Here is a 19,601-nt window from a genome sequence, read left to right on the forward strand (position 1 = left end):
TGTGTACTAATGCAAGAAGGAAAAGTGGTAGGTACGCATCGAGACAGTTAAAACCACATGAAAGGAATTACCCACATGATCTAGAAATGGCTGTTGTAGTATTCGCTCTCAGGATTTGGCGTCATTATCTTTATGGGGGAACGTTGCTACTTATATACGGATCATAAGAGCCGAAGTACCTGAGACTCAAAAAGAATTGAATTTGAGGCAACGTAGATGGGTAGAGTCTTAAAGGATTACGATGTGATAATTGACTATCATCCCGGAAAGGCTAATGTGGTAGCAGATGCTCTGAGTAGAAAGACGTTTGCAGCTTTACGAGCTATGGATGCAAGATTATCTTAACGGAGATGGTGGTCTTTGTGCAGAATTAACCCTTAAACCAGCATGGTTGGAACGAATAAGAGAATTGCAAGGTAAAGATGAAATGTGTTTGAAAAGAATGAACAAGTCAAGAACAAGAGATTAGAGACTTTGAGATTAAGTCAGATGGAAATCTATATTGTAAAGGAAGAATTGTAATACCCGACAATGACGACTTGAAGAAGGAGATATTAACAGAGGCTCATTGCAGTCCGTTAAACGATGCACCCGGGTGGAACCAAGATGATATGGATTTGAAGGATCGATTTTGGTGGTCAGGGATGAAACGAAGCATCACAAAATTTGTGTCTAAGTGTTGATATGTCAACAAGTCAAAGCGAGCATCAAGTTCCCTCAGGATTATTGCAACGTTGTCCATTCCTCAATGGAAATGGGAAATGTTACGATGGATTTTGTTTCGGGGTTACCCTTGACTCCGAACAAAGAGAATCAATTTGGGTAATTGGATCGATTAACTAAGTCAGCACATTTTCTCCCTGTTAGAACGGATTCTCTATGGAAAAGTATGCAGAGTTGTATATTAGAGAAGTTATTAGATTGCATGGAGTACCTGTTTCATAGTCTCTGATCGAGACCCTCGATTCACTTCTAGATTCTGGAAATCGTTGCTGGAGCGTTGGGGACTCGTTTAAACTTTAGTACGGCTTTTCATCCTCAGACTGATGGGCAATCAGAGAGAACTATTCAGATGGAAGATATGTGAGAGCATGCGTAATGGAATTTAAAGGATCATGGGAAAAGTATTTACCGCTGGCAGAGTTCGCTACAAATGTTATCAGTCTCGTATCAAGATGGCCCCTTATGAAGCATTATATGGAAGAAATGTCGTACTCCATTAAATTGGTATGAACTCAAAGACCGAAGTGTTCTTGGTCCGGATTTGATTCAGGAAGTAGAAGGAAAGGTCCAGATAATTCAGCATAACCTCAAAGTGGCCTCTGATCGGCAAAAGTCCTATTCTGATCTTAAAAGGAAAGAAATTGAATTTCAAGTTGGAGATAAGGTGTTTTTAAAAGTGTCTCCATGGAAGAAGGTGTTGAGATTTGGTCGGAAAGGAAAATTGAGTCCTCGGTTTATTGGACCATATGAGATTGTAAAGAGAGTAGGACCGGTCGCATATCAGCTAGCTTTACCACCTGAGATGGAAAAGATACATGATTCTTTCACGTTTCAATGCTTCGAAGATATCGATCGGATCCCTCCCATATTGTAAATCCAGAAGAGATCGAGGTACAACCGGATATGACTTATGAGGAAGAACCGATTCAAATTTTAGCACATGAAGTTAAGCAATTGAGGAACAGGATTATTCCTTTGGTCAAAGTATTGTGGAGAAATCACAGAGTAGAAGAAGCAACGTGGGAGCGTGAAAAGGATATGCGACATCAATACCCTCATTTGTTCGTGCAATGAAAATTCGAGGACGAATTTTCTTAAGGGGGAGAGATTTGTAACATCCTCCATGCCGGGTTAGTGATTAAATTGCAAAGTTTCACATTTGATGATTAAAGTAGAATAATTATTAGTTTAAAAAGTATGGTTAGTAAATATGAGATGGAGGTGGGACCAAATGGTCATTTGCAAGGAATTTTTAATTAAAATAAAATGTTATGGGGTATATGAGAACCACGTGGAGTATTAGGTTCCAGAATACTCTCATTCCTTCTTTCTCATTTTCTCTCTTCCTTCTCTCAGCGTGTGGCTTGCAATTAAGGTAAGAATCTGAACTTGGTAGTTTCTTTGATGTTTTAAGATTAGAAAAGAAAGCAAGACTAAGCTATAAATTCTTTAAATTAGTAAGCTATTAAAGCTTAATTGCAAGACATAGACATCTGATGATCATCTTAAAAATTATTTTATGTAATACCGAGCCTACTCGAGTTCGGGAACAATCTACAAGTAGAATCGATCGAGGAAAAGGCAAAGAAGTATAGGTGAGTGCATATGCATAGCATGAATATAGTAGTATTCAGTTCTAGACTTGTGATAAGTCTAGATTCCATATTTTGATATATTACATTCCATATTATGATACATGACATGAATTTGTAAATGTATTACATGACATGAATTCATATTATGTTACATGACATGAATATGCAGAAAAAGTTATATGCACTATGTGATAAAGGTATGTAAATGATATGCCTATGTGTTAAAGGTATGGAAATACTCTACGCGATATGAACTCGGGAAATGTATAAGTCCATGTTATGTAGATGAGAAACTATAGGTATAGTTGGCATGCCAAGGGTAGGGTATACTCGGTTCTTTAGGACATATGTATATCCTTTGGAACCTGTGAAGTCTTGAAAGACACATACTTGATCCATAGTATATGTATAGATTCTTAAGGAATTCTACGTGGTCCTTATGGACATAATTCTACGGGCACTTCGGTGCAATTCTACGGGCACTTCGTGCAATTCTACGGGCACTTCGGTGCATTTATACGAGCTGTGGTGACAGCATAGTGCACAACCTCACATTACTCAATACCTTAGGTCTCAATATGCTATCATGGGCCATAACTTATTAATACAGAATAATGGATGTTACAGTCATACGCTTACAGGTATGGATATTGATAAAGTATACTACATTGATTAGTTACATGTTTGCATCTCATCTCATATGATCCTGACATTTTCATTTCAATACATTGCCTTGTTATTATTATTGCCTCACTAAGTCGATGACTTAGCGTGTGAGTGTTTCACACGTAGGATCCGGGGAATTAGACAAGACATGTGAAGCAGCTTGACAGTATTACTCCTGCAACCATCAGATCAGAAGCAACTTAATCAGTAGGTCATTTTGTGATGTAAATAGCAGTTGGCATGTAATTAAAGGGTTAAGTTGTGTATGCTCTGAATATTTTGATAAACTTATATTACAGTATGTATATTATTGTATTTTCTTAATACAAGTTCAAATATTTTACTATTATTTATTAAGAGTTGTGTTTTAAAGTCAATGTAGTATCTCTGACTCATATCCGGGTCGGGTATGGGTTGGGGGTGTTACACAATATGCCCTTTAGAACCTTTGTCGTAGACTCTAGCGCACATGTTTCAGGCTTGATCTCGCAGGGTATGGCACTTTCTTTTGGTTGAATTCAAGTTCAAGAAAATTATATTCATCATTTAAAACAGCAAAAATATAATGGTTTTAGTTTAATACTATGGTCAAATTTAGGTTACAACGATAGGAACTCAAAAAATATTATGAGGATATACTTTAGGACTTAATTGATAAAACTCATAAATTTGAAGGGTTTAATTTAATAAATTATTTAAAAGTACTATTAAATTAATAGAATATTTAAGACTTGAGATATAAATGTGTTATTATAGCAATACAAAAAATTATGTCACCAATTATGCTAATGATTAAGAGAGAGTGATCAAAACAAATTATCCAAAATATTAATAAAATTAAAAAGTTATAGTTTTGTGACCAAATAGAAATATACAATAGTTCTGACATTGTTTAATTCTACCCTAACTTTTATATTACACTATTAAAGGAAAACTATATATATATATTTTATTTAAATAATTACTTTTTATTTTATTCTCCATTCAAAGTTCAATGCAGGTAAACTTTTGCTCTCTATTTTTTCACAGTTAAAGTGATAAGCAATTTAATATCGTTTAAGTATATTTCGAATTCGAATTCTTGTATGCAGAAAATTTTCATCAGGAGACTCACCCACTAAAGTCAGGTGTGCGACCCGGGTCGATCCGAATTAATCAAGACGAAGCCTTGAGAACAAATTATATTTATACATCTTAACTTATATAATTTTTCTTTTATAAAAGTAATTAAATTAAAATTTAATTAATTTGATTATAATTAAATGGGTAACAAAACACTAATCTAATACAAATGAATTTGTGGAAGTGCCTTGAGAAAGGCATGGTTTAAGTAATAAGTAGCTTGATATTGTTTAAGCAATGTCTTAAGTTTAAGTCTTTGTGTATGTAAAAAATCTTATCTGGGAGACTCACTCACTAAAATTATGTGTGCGACACCAATCGATCCGGATTAATCAAGACGAAATCTTAGAACCAAGAGGACAATAAAAAAATACATAAAAAAACAAAGTGTATGGACATCATTATGTCCTACAGCATAAACAATTATTCCATTGTTTTCTTTAATTTATTGTTATATTTTTATTTTATGTTAGATTCACGTGATACAAGGTATAAATGAGATATTTATCGTATTTAATATATATATTTTCTCATTGCAACAATATAACTTAATGTTAAAGAATATTTGTATGTTGTATTTTACTAAGGTTATTATTTTTTTTATTAAATTAAAATGATTATAAAATAATATATATTTTAAATATTTTTAAATATTTAAAAATGAACGATGAATTTCCATGTTACGAGAATAAATCCTAACATATTTCCATGATAATCAGAAAATAGAAGATAATGTATTTTTATTTTATTTTTTGAATGGATGAATGTGCAGGAAAAACCAGAAGGGCAACTGTCATCATTCAAGCATATGGAGCATGTGATGATGAGAGAACAGAGACAAAGACGAATACTGCAGCCCACGCCGATTCCGTTTGATGTCACAGTTAGGGGTGTAAACGAGTCGAGTCGAGTTTGAGTATTGTTAAATTTGACTCGATTCAAAATCTTTGAAATGGAGCTCGACTCGACTCGAAAACTCGCGAGCTTAAAATTTTTAAGCTCGAATCGAATTCGAAATCCTGAACTGAAGCTCGTGAGCAGCTCGAAAAGGCTCGAAATGAAAAAAAAAATCTTAAACTTAACTCGATTATAGCCTCAAACTCAAACTCGAACATTAACCTTAAATACATGAAATCTTACTGTATTTTTTTTATTAAAAAATACATAAATATTAATATTATTATTAATTTATTTTTAAATAAAATCTTAATATATTATATTTTCGAGCTGCTCACGAGTTTTTCGAGTCGAATATTGAGTAGATCGTTTCAACTCGTTAAAAACTCGAGTCGAGCTCGAGTCGAGTCCATTCGATCCGAGTATTTATCGAATCTTGATCAAGTCAATCTCGAATAGCTCGCGATCTGTCTCGTCTCATTTACAGCCCTAATCACCACCGCCCGCTTGTCCCTCACTCCTATGCCAAGACAAATAAATAACATATTTTTTATTTATAATTTTTAAAATTTTATAAATTTATTCTCTTAAAATTAAGTTTTTTCCTTAATATAATTCTTTTGATAAAATCATTAATTTTATATAAATAATACCTCAAATTACAATAAAATTTTTTAATCATAATTGTAAATTAAACACATAATTAGGAGATTATATAAAGTTAACAACTTAAGATCACATATGACCATACAAAGAAAGATTAAAAAAACCTAACCAACACGCGAACAAAAATAAATACAAACAAATCCGATTGCATCGACAAACATATTGCAAAAGAAAATCAAGTCACTGAAGATCATCGATAAAACCTCAAACTAGAGTCGAGCCACGTGAAAAACTATCTATGAACACAAATCGAGTATCTAAATCCAGTCTAATGGTCCAAAGCAAGAAGATCAACAATTCAACATGATAACAAACAAGCGTCGTCTTAATCAGCCGTGACTCTGTCAAATCAATCCTTGAAAAAGATAAATGAAAAACAACGATCAAATGATAAAAAAATGTGTTAAAAAGCACAGAAAGACTGCATAAAAATTAAAAGATAATAAAATTAGTAAAAATTAAAAATAAAGATGCAATATAAAAATAAAAGAATAATAAAAAACTTAAATTGAAATAATTAGAAATTTAGATTAAATCATTATAAATATTTATAATTAAATTTAAATAAAAACTCAAAGAAATCGATTCGATTCGACTTAACCGGATACATACTCCTAGATTCCAAGAGTATGGGCTCAAGTAAAGGGTCTTTCCATCTGGCCGAATGTGGAATGGACCTATTTCCTCTGCTGCTAAGCCATAAGCAATGATGAACATCCAGGTCCTGGGAACAAAAGCAATGAATAAAAGCTTAAAGTCATGTAAAAAGGGTCACCCGCCTCTATTTTTCTATTAGTATAGCCCTGGGTCCTATGTATGATGTCCATGAGAAGAGTCATGAGTCATCTGCCAAGGGTGCTGCTTGTGAACGTGCATATCAAAGCCAACATATGTTACATACCACATCAAGGAGGTCAAGATTGTGCATATCGAGCGCCGGACGGTGAAGCCACTGCCGTCTTCAACCAATAGACCTGGTCATGGTAGGGCAGATGTCATGGATCAGCTGATGTATTCCGCCACGTGACGGAAACGGAGAGGTCGACCATGAATTCCGGATCAAGATGGAACTTGTATGATCTCCGGATCGGATGCGAATACTTCCTCGTGACGGTAGCCATGTTACCTGATACCCATTCATTCACCATCTCCTCCTTCAACTCCTTCCTGGTCCCTGCTCTGTAAGCAGAAGTTGACATGATGGAAGAAACTGAATTGTACAATTGGGTCATAAAAAGCCATCATGCTGGTAGTGGACTGGATTTTCTTTTTGTGTATATATCCCAAGCATTTGAAATTCAATTTCCCAAACACATTATTTTTCTCATGGTTCATGAATTTTTTTTGTACATAGGATGTCCAACACACCTTTGAACTTATTATTTTGCTCAACTTAGTCCCTTAACTTTTTTCCTTTATTAGTCCTTGAACTTGACAACACTCAAACAACATGTTAGATTCTTAGGTCATCAAGAGGACCATCAATCTAAATTGAAGGACTAAATAAAGAAAGTCTTTAACTTTTGAAACTAAAATATGTAAAAGAAATCAGGGATCAAATTGTAAACAACAGTTATATTAGGGGTAAACACCATTTATCCTTATCAGATTTTCAGTCGACAAAATCCCAACCCACCTAAACTCCTGCCCCAACCTTAAAAAAACTATAAAAAGAAGAAAAAAAGGCAGAGTCCTATGGTAATTAGGAGACTCGTACGAAGCAGTAGACTATATATATACATATAGATGATCAAACTCTGAGCATTCAACTATATCGATCTTTTTCTCTTGAAAAATCCTTCTTCACATCAAATACTTCCCATTCCCAGATTTCCCTTCACTTACATTACCAGTGTACGATTTTGTTCTTGATCTTTCTTTCTGTCTTCAGTTTTAGTTTCTGGGATTGAGGGTTTGGGTTCAATTTGAATTCTTTCTTCAAGAGCATATCGTTTGTTATTTAGATTTTCAGGATTCCCTTCGATTACAATGGCGACAAGAGATAAAGATCAAAGACGATCCTTCTTGGACTACACGAACAGGCAAGGGCCCTTTAATTTCAATGGCCGCATTACCTTGTTGCAGTCTTTTATACTTTTGGCCCTTTAACGTTCTATATCAGTATATGCAAAAAGTGACACATAATCTTCGAGGTCCCAGGAGGAAGGCAAGCGATGGCAATTCTAAACGCCGCAGCGCATCCCATTGTCCGCCCGTTTCAAGTACAGGCATCATTTGCTCGATGGGGCTTTGAGCTCCGGTCGAAGTAGAGGACCTCTGACTTTTCCTACAACTCATCAGTCTGCTACCTCTTGCCTTGGTGAATCTTCTCAAGGCACTAACCCTGCTTTAGGAACTACATTGGCCCCTAAACGTAAGATCATTCTTTGTTTAACAATTTCATTACCAGTTTTCTGTTGGTGGAATTGTTGATTTCATACATGTTATGTCAGATGAATAAGCAAACCATGTTGACATGTTTCTGGTTGAAATTCAGGCTAATATTTGCTTCTGTAAACCAGGTTTTTAGCATCAATCAGATAAGATAAAGATCAAAGCTTCAGCCCCATTGTTAACAATAGTGGAACGAATTCAACTTCAGTTTCTAGGATTTATAAGAAGAAAGAAAACACAAAACAACCTCCAAGGAGCCACTAGTTTGTTCAAGAGAGAGAAACTAGTACAATTATGCAATCAAAGCAGCTTACACCAAAGGGAACCGCCCAACCTGTCAAAGATCCAGAAGGATTGGATAAAAGAGTGAGACTAGTAGAATTGGGACATTGATACAGTCTACGAAGAAGGTAACATCCCAATCTAGCGGAAAACCGAATACGGTTGAGAATGGTCGAAACAAAGGAATTTTGGATTCGAAGCATGTTATGCAGAACAAAGAAACAGCTCAACCTCCCAAAGACTGTTCAGGGTTGGTCAAGAATGGTGGAACCAGTAGGATTACCGAATCAAAGCATGTTATGCAGAAAAGGGAACAAGCCCAAAATCCCAAAATCCTGTAGGATTGGTAAAAATATTGGAACTAGCAGAACTCCAGCATCAATGCAGAAAAGAAAGCGATCTATTTGCCAAATGACTCCGGATCATCGGTTAAGAAGATTGAAGCTACTGCTAGAAGTCCAACATTGAAGCAGTTTACTCCGAAAAAGGAGAAAAAGGACCTTCCAAAGGCTCTGCTGGTGTAGGAAGCAAAAGTGGAACAAGCAGAACTCCTAGACCGGTTACACAGAGAAAAGAAACAACCTTTGACAATCGAAGACAAAACCAGCATATCTACGAAGATCATATAGTTTTGGAAGGTATGTGTACAAGTTGCTTCTGGAATATTCTACTCTTAATCCAATGCGAATATATTTTCGCATTCATCCAAGACTTTTCCCATGGATGAGTGTATTGGGGTCCTATAATTTACTTGATCAAGTAACATGTATATTGCATACACATTTGACTGAAAAATCTCAGGGAGACATCCTGAAATGTAAAAGATTTGCATTTGGATAATAGAAATAGAACTATATGGAGACAGCTTGATGGTTTCTGTAATCTGCTATGCAATGTCGAAACTCCAAAATAGTGACAATGAAAGAAGAGAAACATGAAGTTTTACCATAACAATTTCTTTCCGATTTTGCAGGTTTCGATGATCGCACCAGGCCGCTAGGGATGAGCTGTCTATTATGTGAAGGTGATCTTGCAAATGAACCCGAATACAATCCAGATAGGGAGTGTCGTAATCCTGCAGAGAATGCAGTTCTTTCATGTGGTCATGTCTTCCATAGCCAGTGCTTACGGCTGACAGTAGCTGATGAGAAGTGTAGAGATCCTCCATGCATAATATGCGCCAGTATTTCATCTTAAATCCCTGTGTATTGTTTCATTTTCTTGAGATCCTTTTTCGAGTCTTGCATTCTTTTGCTGTTCTACGAGTACCAGGAAAGGAGAAACGAAATCAAACCATACATTTCAACTTCCTCGGTCTTGAATTTTATCGAACTGTAAAACAATCAAAATCAAATTCCACAAGCTTCGTGTACACATTGTAGCATTGCACAGAAAAGTTACAATTTACTTGCATATTCCACAAGCTTATCACAACAAATAATTTTGCTAAAGCACCTAAAACTTTTACATGGATTTTACCAGAATTCTTCATCAAAAGAATTTTCCAAATCCAGGTAAATCTCATTGACCATGCACCCCCTCCACTTAAATTTGATACCATAGACATCCATCATATTTCCTGCTAACACGAGGGAGGTTGCGAAGCTCGATATTTATCATTTAATGCAGTTGATAAACAAGAAAACTATCTTCTCTAGCTTCTCTCTTCATCTTCTGAAATGTTAAACAATAATTTTGGGAGTGATGCGATTCGGGGAAGATGAAGCAACAGCTCCCCAAATGAGTCTTTTCTTGACATTCCCTGTGCCGGCTTGCTACTAGAGACTTCTTCTATATCCCCTTCAAAATCCTTCACCTCACTCTTAGCTATTTTGTTTAGCTGGAAATCTCTTCCATCAAGTCCGTCACGGTTTCCCCTTTAGCCTGTGAGTTTGCGACTGTAGTGCCGTCCTTTTCAGAAAGATACTGTTCAATATCGTTCATAAGATCATTCATGGAGATATATGGATGAAGTCCAGGCACTTTTATCTGGTCCAAATTCATTGGCTGCTTTGAACCCACTGTATCACAAGATCCACTTCCTTCAGTGGCACAAGAGTCCGTCACTAATACGAGATGAGAAATTATTAGACATCGAAGAAAAGAAAGGGTGTTATTCATTTTTAAAAAAAATGCTTTAGAAGATCATAATTCATCTTTTCATTCAGCTATAAAGCCAGGAAAGAAGAAATTGCATTATTGCACATACTAAGTCCACAAAACACTGAATAAATCAAATATATGTATATGCAGAATTCATTATATACATTATTAAAAGCTTATAACTTAAAGACTGTATAACAATTATAAAGTATAGTTCAGATCAAATGTATTCAAACCATATTAGGGGTCAGACTTCAAAGAGTAAATAAAAGAGAATGCAAAATGACTACAAAACTTAAGAAAATTTCCCATCAGCACATAAAAAACAATCCATAAGTTCTCGATTGTACCTGAACTGGGGGATCGAGGTCCCTGTACATAGTTTCCAAGGTTATAACAGAGAAGTCCCCTTTCCCGATCTCCAAAGACAAAGACCGAGCTGCAGATGGTGATGCTACATTCTGGAAGCCATAGGTAGAAGATCCTTTACCAGTCTCTCCCTGTCTGACATCATGCCCTCTCATTTCATCAGGATCCTCAAACGGCAAAGCCTGAGACTCAAAATATGGCGAATCCAAAACTATCTCTGGTTGTCTGCTTAAACAGTTTAAACGCATGTCACACTGGATGAGCTTCTCAAAATGTTTGTTTAGCAATCCTTGAGGACACTGCAAAAAATGCTGCCTGCACGGCCGAAATATAAATTTTCCACCTATATATTAGCCAGCGTAACTATATACACACAACTGAATAAACTTTTACCTATGTATGCTAGCTTGACCATCTGTAAAATCTGAAGTTGCCTGCCATAAGGTGTGTTTTTCTAGGCTGCAGATTCGTCTCCCGGAAGAAAAGGGGCCGCCTTGCGAGCTGCGTCGTGAAAGAAACAACCGACGTCATACATATTCATCGAGAGAGAGATTAAAACAGAGATGATAGTAAGAAAAAGAACAAAGAAAGTTTACCACAACATTCAAAGTCCCCGGTCCATCGTCGGGACAATTCGCTTTAATCGCCATGATATCCGACCACTGTATTTCGATTTTACTCTTGAGCGCACCTTCCAATACCTCCCAAACAAGCTTGTGCTTCGCGAAATAACACTTGGCCACTAATCACCTTCGTACCTCGACTTATACTGCAAATCATCAAGCGGACAATTCTTCAGCTACTTGACCTCAAAATACACGCAGTTTGTAAAACAAAACTCGTTAAAAAGATGCAACCTTCCAATTGCCGATTCGTAGAATAGAAGCCGGAAAGTTTGAAGCTTTAAGCTTATCAGCAGCGTGTTTAGCCTCCTTCTTGGCTCCGGAGCTCAGGACTTCAGCTTGGGAAGATGAGCCGCTGGTTTGGGATTGAGAGAGGCGCATTTGGATCAAATCCAAAAGTGACGGACTCTTCCTTAGCGTCAGACCAAGTGGACGTGGCTCATCCAAAGGATTAAATTTCGAGTTCCACTGACCAAAAAAACAAACTTTAAAACCTCTTACATAAGCTTCTTATTTCCCAAAATAGTTGCGATTACTAAAATTACGTAATTCCATTTCGTTATAAAAAGGAAAATAAATTTGAAAGAGAAAGTACAAGTTGAAGATTTGGAGATGGTTTTGATCGTTTACTCGGAGGTCCATGTTTTTCCTCTAAAGAATCTTCGACGATCTCCAATTTCACCGGCGCCTTTTCCGGGAACGCCGTCCTTGGTGGCTCCGGCCTAAGATTTCCGGATTTCATCAACTGAACCGTTCAATCAAACAGAAATCTCGATTTCACAGCCCAAAATTTTCTCAATAATCCTTTTTTCTTTCTTCGTCTCTGAGAATTGAAGTTAAGACTAAAAAAACGACGACTGTTTTTCTGACGGCGGACACGTGCGAGATCCCGTGATACTTTGAGCCACCGCGTGTGCGATGAAGCTACGGTATTTACTTCAATATCCTTGTTTTTTTTGGCAATTAGTGGTCAGAAAGGAGGTCATTATCGTTATTCTACAGAAAAAGACGAGCATGTTCTGGCAGAAACTGAACCAGAGATGGATAAGTGTGGGGCCCAGTAGATTAGATTTGTTTTAGATTACGGCGGCTGTTTGGCAATGTGGACGCGTGTCTAGATATCTGCCGTATCTTCTGCCAAATGGACTAGGGTTTTTAAGTTGACCGGCCGTGACGTGGACGAAATGTATACCGTCAACTTTGGTTATTTACTGGACTATTGCTAATCATTATTTGAAGTCACTAAACTTGATACACGTAATTTTATATAAATAAAACAATTATTTTGCCTGCAATCAAATGGTTAATTGCTCGTAATTGAACAAAATAAAGTAACTCTTTTTATCTAAGTAAAATGTTGTCGTTTTATCACGAACCAAGTGGTTTTGATTATAAAGAATTATTGTTATTTTAAGTTCAAGTATGATAAATATAAATGTTTAATATTAAAGATTAACAATTATTTTTAAACATATATTATTTTATATTTATCACAAATTAATAAAAAAAAGATAAATTACACATTTAATGCCTAAACTATCAGTTTTAATATATTTTAGTACCCAAACTTTTTATTTTTTTTAAATATACTTAATGTTTAATTTTTGTTTTATTTTAATAACCGTCTTTAAAAAGTTTTCATGTTTAGTACATAAACTATCAATTTCGATTCATTTTAATACCTAAACTTTAAAAAAAATCAAAACTTAACGTTAATTTTTTAACGAGATACTAAAATGAAACAAAAACTAAACTTTAAGAATGATTTTTAAAAAATTGAAAGTTTAGATACTAAAACATACAAAAATTGATAATTCAAATACTAAATACGCAATTTACCCTTGTCGCAACCGTCTTTCTGGTTGAGCCCCGGAATTGGGCTTCGACTTGGATTAATTGGTTTGGAGTCGCCACCGATCATTTATTTTATGAAAAAATGGGTTGATCGGATACCTTATTTCTTACCTGATCTGCGTCGTACCAAAGATGTGTCGGATCCGGGAGTCGGTTACGGTCAATGAAGGATTAGCACCCTTGAACCACCCTTTCGGTACTATGTAATTTCCAGTTGTCTTTAATTAAGAAAATTGTAATTTAAACTAAAAGGTAAAATAACAATCCGAATTATTTACCTCTGACGAATTAAAATGTATCCTTTAAAAGTCAAAAGACGTGTTAGATAAAAAGAAAATTAAATAATTAAGAAAGAGAAATCGAATGAAATAAAGAAAATAATAATAATAATAAATAAAACGTAAAATAAAAAAAAATTAATGATAATATGCCAATCCTAGGCTCATGTTTCGAGAGTGTCAGAAACTGAGCACCTAAACATTGACCCATGAACATGTCCCTTTTAATTAATTAATGGGCGGTAGACTCTTGCTTTCTAAAACTGTGAGCTAGTCAAGTCTCAAAATAATATATAGTAAAATATAATTAATAATAAAAATGGAAAACAGACAAAACAAAACAAAACGTATATATATATAATAAAAAATATATATGTAAGTAACGTTATGTGGAAAAATAATTGAAAAAAACAAATAAAAATTAACACATGTATATAAGTAAAAAATGTTAGGAAAGAAAAATAATAATAATAATAAAAATGAATAAACGAAAGAACTAAAAAGTAATATCTATATATGAAAAGGAAACGAAAAGAAATAATAAAATATATATATATATATATATATATAAATAAAAATGTTAGATAAAAAAATTAAATAAAAGAGACTAAATTGAAATAAAAATAAATTTAGTGGCCAAAATCCGAAAAGAAAATCAAGATATAAATGCGATTGGGGGGTTAAAATCAGGCTTTAAAAACAGTGAGGGACCAAAGTGGGGACTTTCCCACTAATTCTTAAAAACACGCGGGTCAACATAGGCAACGGGTCGGGTCGGTTGGCTCGATGGGTTTAGTATAAAATCCAAAAACATTTTGTTTAGCTTCATTTCTCCACCTTTTCTCAAGAGAGCCCCCCTCCTCTCTTTATTTCTCTGCATTGTTCATCCAAGGGGATGAACACGCCACCGTGGGTTCATGGGAACCCAGAAATCGGCGCTGCGCCGCCTCTCCACCGCCGTTGATCGGCGGCAATTTTTTTATTTTTTAAAACTTCGAAAGCTTTTCGATTTTCCTCTTTTAGAATCGAAACTATTTTTGAAAAATCACCCCAGAAAAACATAGATCTAGGAAAAAAGTTTTCGAAAGATAAGGGCCTTACTTCGTTCATCGGCCAAAACTCATTGTTTTGTGTTTTTTTCGAATCGATATGAAGTGGAAACGAGCTAAAACCCACATGCAAACGAAGCAAACGAGTAAAGGTAAGGACATTTCACCTCTTTTATTGCTTTTCGAACTATGTACAAGGCTTGGATTTATCTCTGTTTTTGGTATTTCTCGTGCAAATCCTCGGTGAAATCGTGTGTGATATTGTGTACAGCCGTGTATGTGCTCACGTGTAAACTCTCTCTGTAAATCTTGTGATTTTTGTCTCCCCTCTTTATCGTGAGAATTACATGTTTATTTATAATAAAAAAAACTATACTTAGAATCCTATTTTAACTAGAATCCTAATTCTTGTTGTCTTCTCTTGTGATTTGCTTTATGCGTGACGTTGGTGAGGTTGAGGAATTCACGGCGCTGAGAAAATCGGATGAGGGAAACGTGGGTGGCGAGGACTCGTGAGGCAAGGATTACGGCGCTAAAGAGGGAAGCTGCTAGGGTTTCTGGAAACACTAGCTCCAGCTGGGTTGCGTGCGTGGGCTTGCTATTGTATTCGGGCACCAATTGGGCCTGAAAAGAGAAAAAAAATGTAAATAAATGTATTAGATATAAATGGATATATAATATAATTTATAATATAAATCTATATTATATAATATAATGACGCTTGAATGACGAAATTTAGTGTCTTTAGCTGTCCCTCTTTGCTCATTATCGTGTAACGAAAATAGAGCAAAGATTAAAAGACATAAATTTCGTCCCTATCGAATATCCTCTGTCGTAGAGTTGAAATTCGATGTTGAGACTGGTTTTTAAAACACGAGATGACTCCCTCGTCGTGAGGTTGAGTTAAAACTAGAAGATTCTGAGCCTGAATCCTTCGTCGTGAAATTGAAATCGAACTCGTGAAGTTGAAATCGAACTCAGAGTTCTGGAGGTAGCTCATGGATCGTCTTCTAGCCAAAGATACTTCGTTGTGAAGCTGAAATTGGGAAATTGTTTATTGACAACCAGCGGTCCCTTCGTCGTGAAGTTGAACTTGCGTTGTCTGGAGTCCAATATCCTTCGTTGTGAAGTTGAAATTGGCTCTGAAATTGAGAAGTTGACAGTCAGCGGTCCCTTCGTCGTGAAGTTGAACTTGTACTGTCTTGAGTCCAATATCCTTCGTTGTGAAGTTGAAATTGGGAAATTGTTTATTGACAACCAGCGGTCCCTTCGTCGTAAAGTTGAACTTGCGTTGTCTGGAGTCCAATATCCTTCGTTGTGAAGTTGAAATTGGCTCTGAATTTGAGAAATGTTTGTTGACAACCAGCGGTCCCTTCATCGTGAAGTTGAACTTGCGTTGTCTGGAGTCCAATATCCTTCATTGTGAAGTTGAAATTGGCTCTGAAATTGAGATGTTTGTTGACAACCAGCGGTCCCTTCGTCGTGAAGTTGAACTTGCGTTGTCTGGAGTCCAATATCCTTCGCTGTGAAGTTGAAATTGGCTCTGAAATTGGGAAATGTTTATTGACAACCAACGGTCCCTTCGTCGTGAAGTTGAACTTGCGTTGTCTGGAGTCCAATATCCTTCATTGTGAAGTTGAAATTGACTCTGGGTAAAACCTGCAAAGATATGCATATATGCGATGGTATGGATGTCATGCTCTTAGGTATGCCTAAAATGTGTAGGCAACATATGTTATTCTGGGCTCTGGAGAGAAATCTTGATCTCCGGTGGCCTGTCGTTGTTGACTCTTGATTTTGAAAGCTTGAAGTTCCGATCTCTGATCTTTGAATTCTTCAAATGTTTGAATCTGATGTGCACATTCTGGTTTTTTTTTTTGAAAGATGCTCCTCAACCATTATTAAGCATGTGCATGAGCCTTGATCGGCTTCTGGGTACCTGTACTTTTCAATGAATCTTTGTACAGTAATATGCGATTATCTTTTCACAAAAATAAATAAATCATTAGGTTTAAATCTAATTCAAGATGTTCAAAAGGAATTAGAGGAAAGATGGTCTTTATTCATAAGGGAGGTGAAGAACAAACAATACATGGCAAACATTCTAGAAGACGAATACACGGTGATGTGTAAATGAATGTCTTAGATCTCGATAACGTGGGCACTTTTGAGCTGAAAAGCCGTTTGGTGACCTTGAATGCAGCATTTGCCGAAGGATCTTTGAAAATGCGACAACGTTTGGGAGGGTGCAACATTTCTCTGATTTTTTGAGTTCGTAGAAGATTCATGTGCCGGGATGTTTCCACCGCTAATATCCAAATCGCCCTTTCCGGGTTTTCAACTTAGACTCATCCTTGGTTGCAAGACGCCCTTTGCGGGTTTTCATCTTGAACCCGTCTTATTTTTTTTTTCAACTTAGGACGCCCTCTCGGGTTTTCATCCTAAGCGAAGTATTTCTTGACGCACTTTACGGGTTTTCATCTTGAACCCGTCTTATTTTCACTTCTTTTGTTTTTTTCCTTTTTTTTTTCAACTTAGGACGCCCTCTGGGGTTTTCATCCTAAGCGAAGTATTTCTTGACTGCGTCCGAGTTAATGGGATGTGGCAGTTCAGGTCCGTCCATTTCAGCCAGGATGAGGGCTCCTCCGGAGAAAGCCTTTTTCACGACATAAGGTCCTTCCCAATTTGGCGTCCATTTTCCTCGAAAATCTTTCTGGACTGGCCAAATTCTCTTTAGCACCAGATCTCCCTCGTGGAATATTCTTGGGCGCACCTTTTTGTCATGTGCTCGGATCATTCGTTTCTGATAGATTTGACCATGATGAATGGCTTTCAGTCTTTTTTCATCTATCAGATTAAGCTGATCATATCTGGATTGTGCCCACTCTGCATCATCCAGTTTGACTTCTGACAAGACCCTGAGAGACGGAATCTCGACTTCAATGGGTAGCACTGCTTCCATTCCATAGGCTAGGGAAAATGGAGTTGCCCCAGTCGAAGTTCGTACCGAGGTTCGATAAGCGAACAAAGCAAATGGCAACTTCTCATGCCAGTCTTTGTAAGTTTCAGTCGTTTTCTCCACTATCTTCTTAATATTTTTATTTGTTGCTTCTACTGCTCCATTCATCTTTGGTCTGTAAGCAGTGGAATTGTGATGTTTTACGTTGAACTGTTCGCAAGAAGCACTCATCATCTTGTTGTTCAAGTTTGTTGTGTTATCGGTGATAATCCTTTCAGGTAGACCATACCGACATATAATTTCTTTCTTCAGAAACTTACAAATAGTGGATTGAGTGACACTGGCGTATGACGCAGCCTCTACCCATTTCGTGAAATAGTCAATTGCTACGATAATGAAACGGTGACCATTCGAAGCCTTCGGATGAATTTGCCCGATAACGTCCATGCCCCACACAGAGAAAGGCCAGGGTGACGTCATTACATGAAGTGGATGGGGTGGAACATTTATCTTGTCTCCATAAATCTGACATTTATGACATCTCCTAGCATAGTTTATGCAATCGCGTTCCAGCGAGGACCAAAAATATACGCATCTCATTATTTGTCTTGACATCATATGCCCATTTGCATGTGCTCCACAAACTCCATTTTGTACTTCTTCCATTATCATTTTTGCCTCTTCAGCATCGACGCACCTTAACAGAACTTGGTTATGGCTTTTCTTGTATAAAACCTCTCCGTCAAGGACGTATCCAGCTGCCAACCTTCTAAGGGTTCTCTTATCGGTTTCAGTGGCTTTTTCTGGATAACTCCGATGCTTGATATATTGCAGAATGTCGTAGTACCAAGGCTTAGTGTCTTTCACTTCTTTAATTTGGTAACAATGAGCTGGATACTCATACGACTGCATGTTGATTGGCATCATTTCAGACTCTCTACCAGCCTTGAATGCGGCTGCCAATGTAGCTAAAGCGTCAGCCATCTGATTTTCTTCTCTAGGCACGTAGTGGAAGGTGACTTTGTCGAACTCTTCGAGTAGATCCAGCACTAGTCTCCGGTATTCTAACAGTTTTATATCCTTAGTTTCCCATTCTCCTCGGAGCTGATAGATTACTAAGGCTGAATCACCATACACCCACAAAGTCTTTATATTTTTACCCAATGCGGCCCGAATTCCCAAGACGCATGCTTCATATTCAGCCATGTTATTGGTGCAATCAAAGTTCAGTCTGCTGGTAAATGGGTAGTGATTCCCTTCTGGGGAGACTAGGATTGCCCCGATGCCATTTCCTAGTGCATTTGATGCCTCATCGAAGTGCATTCTCCAGGAACTGTCCGCTGAAATGCTTGCTTCCTCTAAAGATATGGCCATTAAGTCTTTGTCTGGGAAATCAAAGTCCAACGGCTCATAGCTCTCATCAGTTCTGCTTGCCAAAAAATCGGATATGGCGCTGCCTTTTACCGCTTTTTGGCTCACGTATTCGATGTCAAATTCAGACAAAAGCATCTGCCATCGGGCTAACCTTCCGGATAGAGCAGGTACACCCATCATGTATTTTAGTGGGTCTAACTTGGAAATCAGCCAAGTGGTGTGATACAACATGTATTGTCGAAGTCTTTTTGTAGCCCAGACCAGGGCACAACAAACCTTCTCAATAGGAGGATATCGGACCTCGCAATCGGTGAACTTCTTGCTTAAGTAGTAGATGGCTCTTTCCTTCTTCCCAGACTCGTCGTGTTGACCCAGGACACACCCCATGGAGCTCTCGAATATGGAGAGATACAAGAACAGAGGTTTTCCTGGGATAGGGGACATCAGGACAGGAGTGCGAGACAAGTACTCTTTTACCTTCTCAAATGCACTCTGACAGTTTTTATCCCATGCTCCAGGGCTATTCTTTCGGAGGAGACGAAAGATGGGGTCACACTTGTCGGTTAACTGAGAGATGAACCGAGCTATGTAATTTAGTCTGCCCAGAAAACCTCGGACTTCTTTTTGGGTTCGTGGTGGAGGTAGAT

At 37.0% G+C, this 19,601-nt stretch overlaps 1 pseudogene; it reads right to left on the reverse strand.

The window, feature by feature from the left end:
• Positions 1 to 10,003: 10,003 nt before the first annotated feature.
• On the reverse strand, positions 10,004 to 12,285 carry LOC120202407 (annotated as a pseudogene).
• Positions 12,286 to 19,601: the final 7,316 nt, after the last annotated feature.

This window comes from Hibiscus syriacus, unplaced genomic scaffold (assembly GCF_006381635.1).
Source record: "Hibiscus syriacus cultivar Baekdansim isolate YM2019G1 unplaced genomic scaffold, ASM638163v2 tig00000340_pilon, whole genome shotgun sequence".
Classification (NCBI taxonomy): domain Eukaryota; kingdom Viridiplantae; phylum Streptophyta; class Magnoliopsida; order Malvales; family Malvaceae; genus Hibiscus; species Hibiscus syriacus.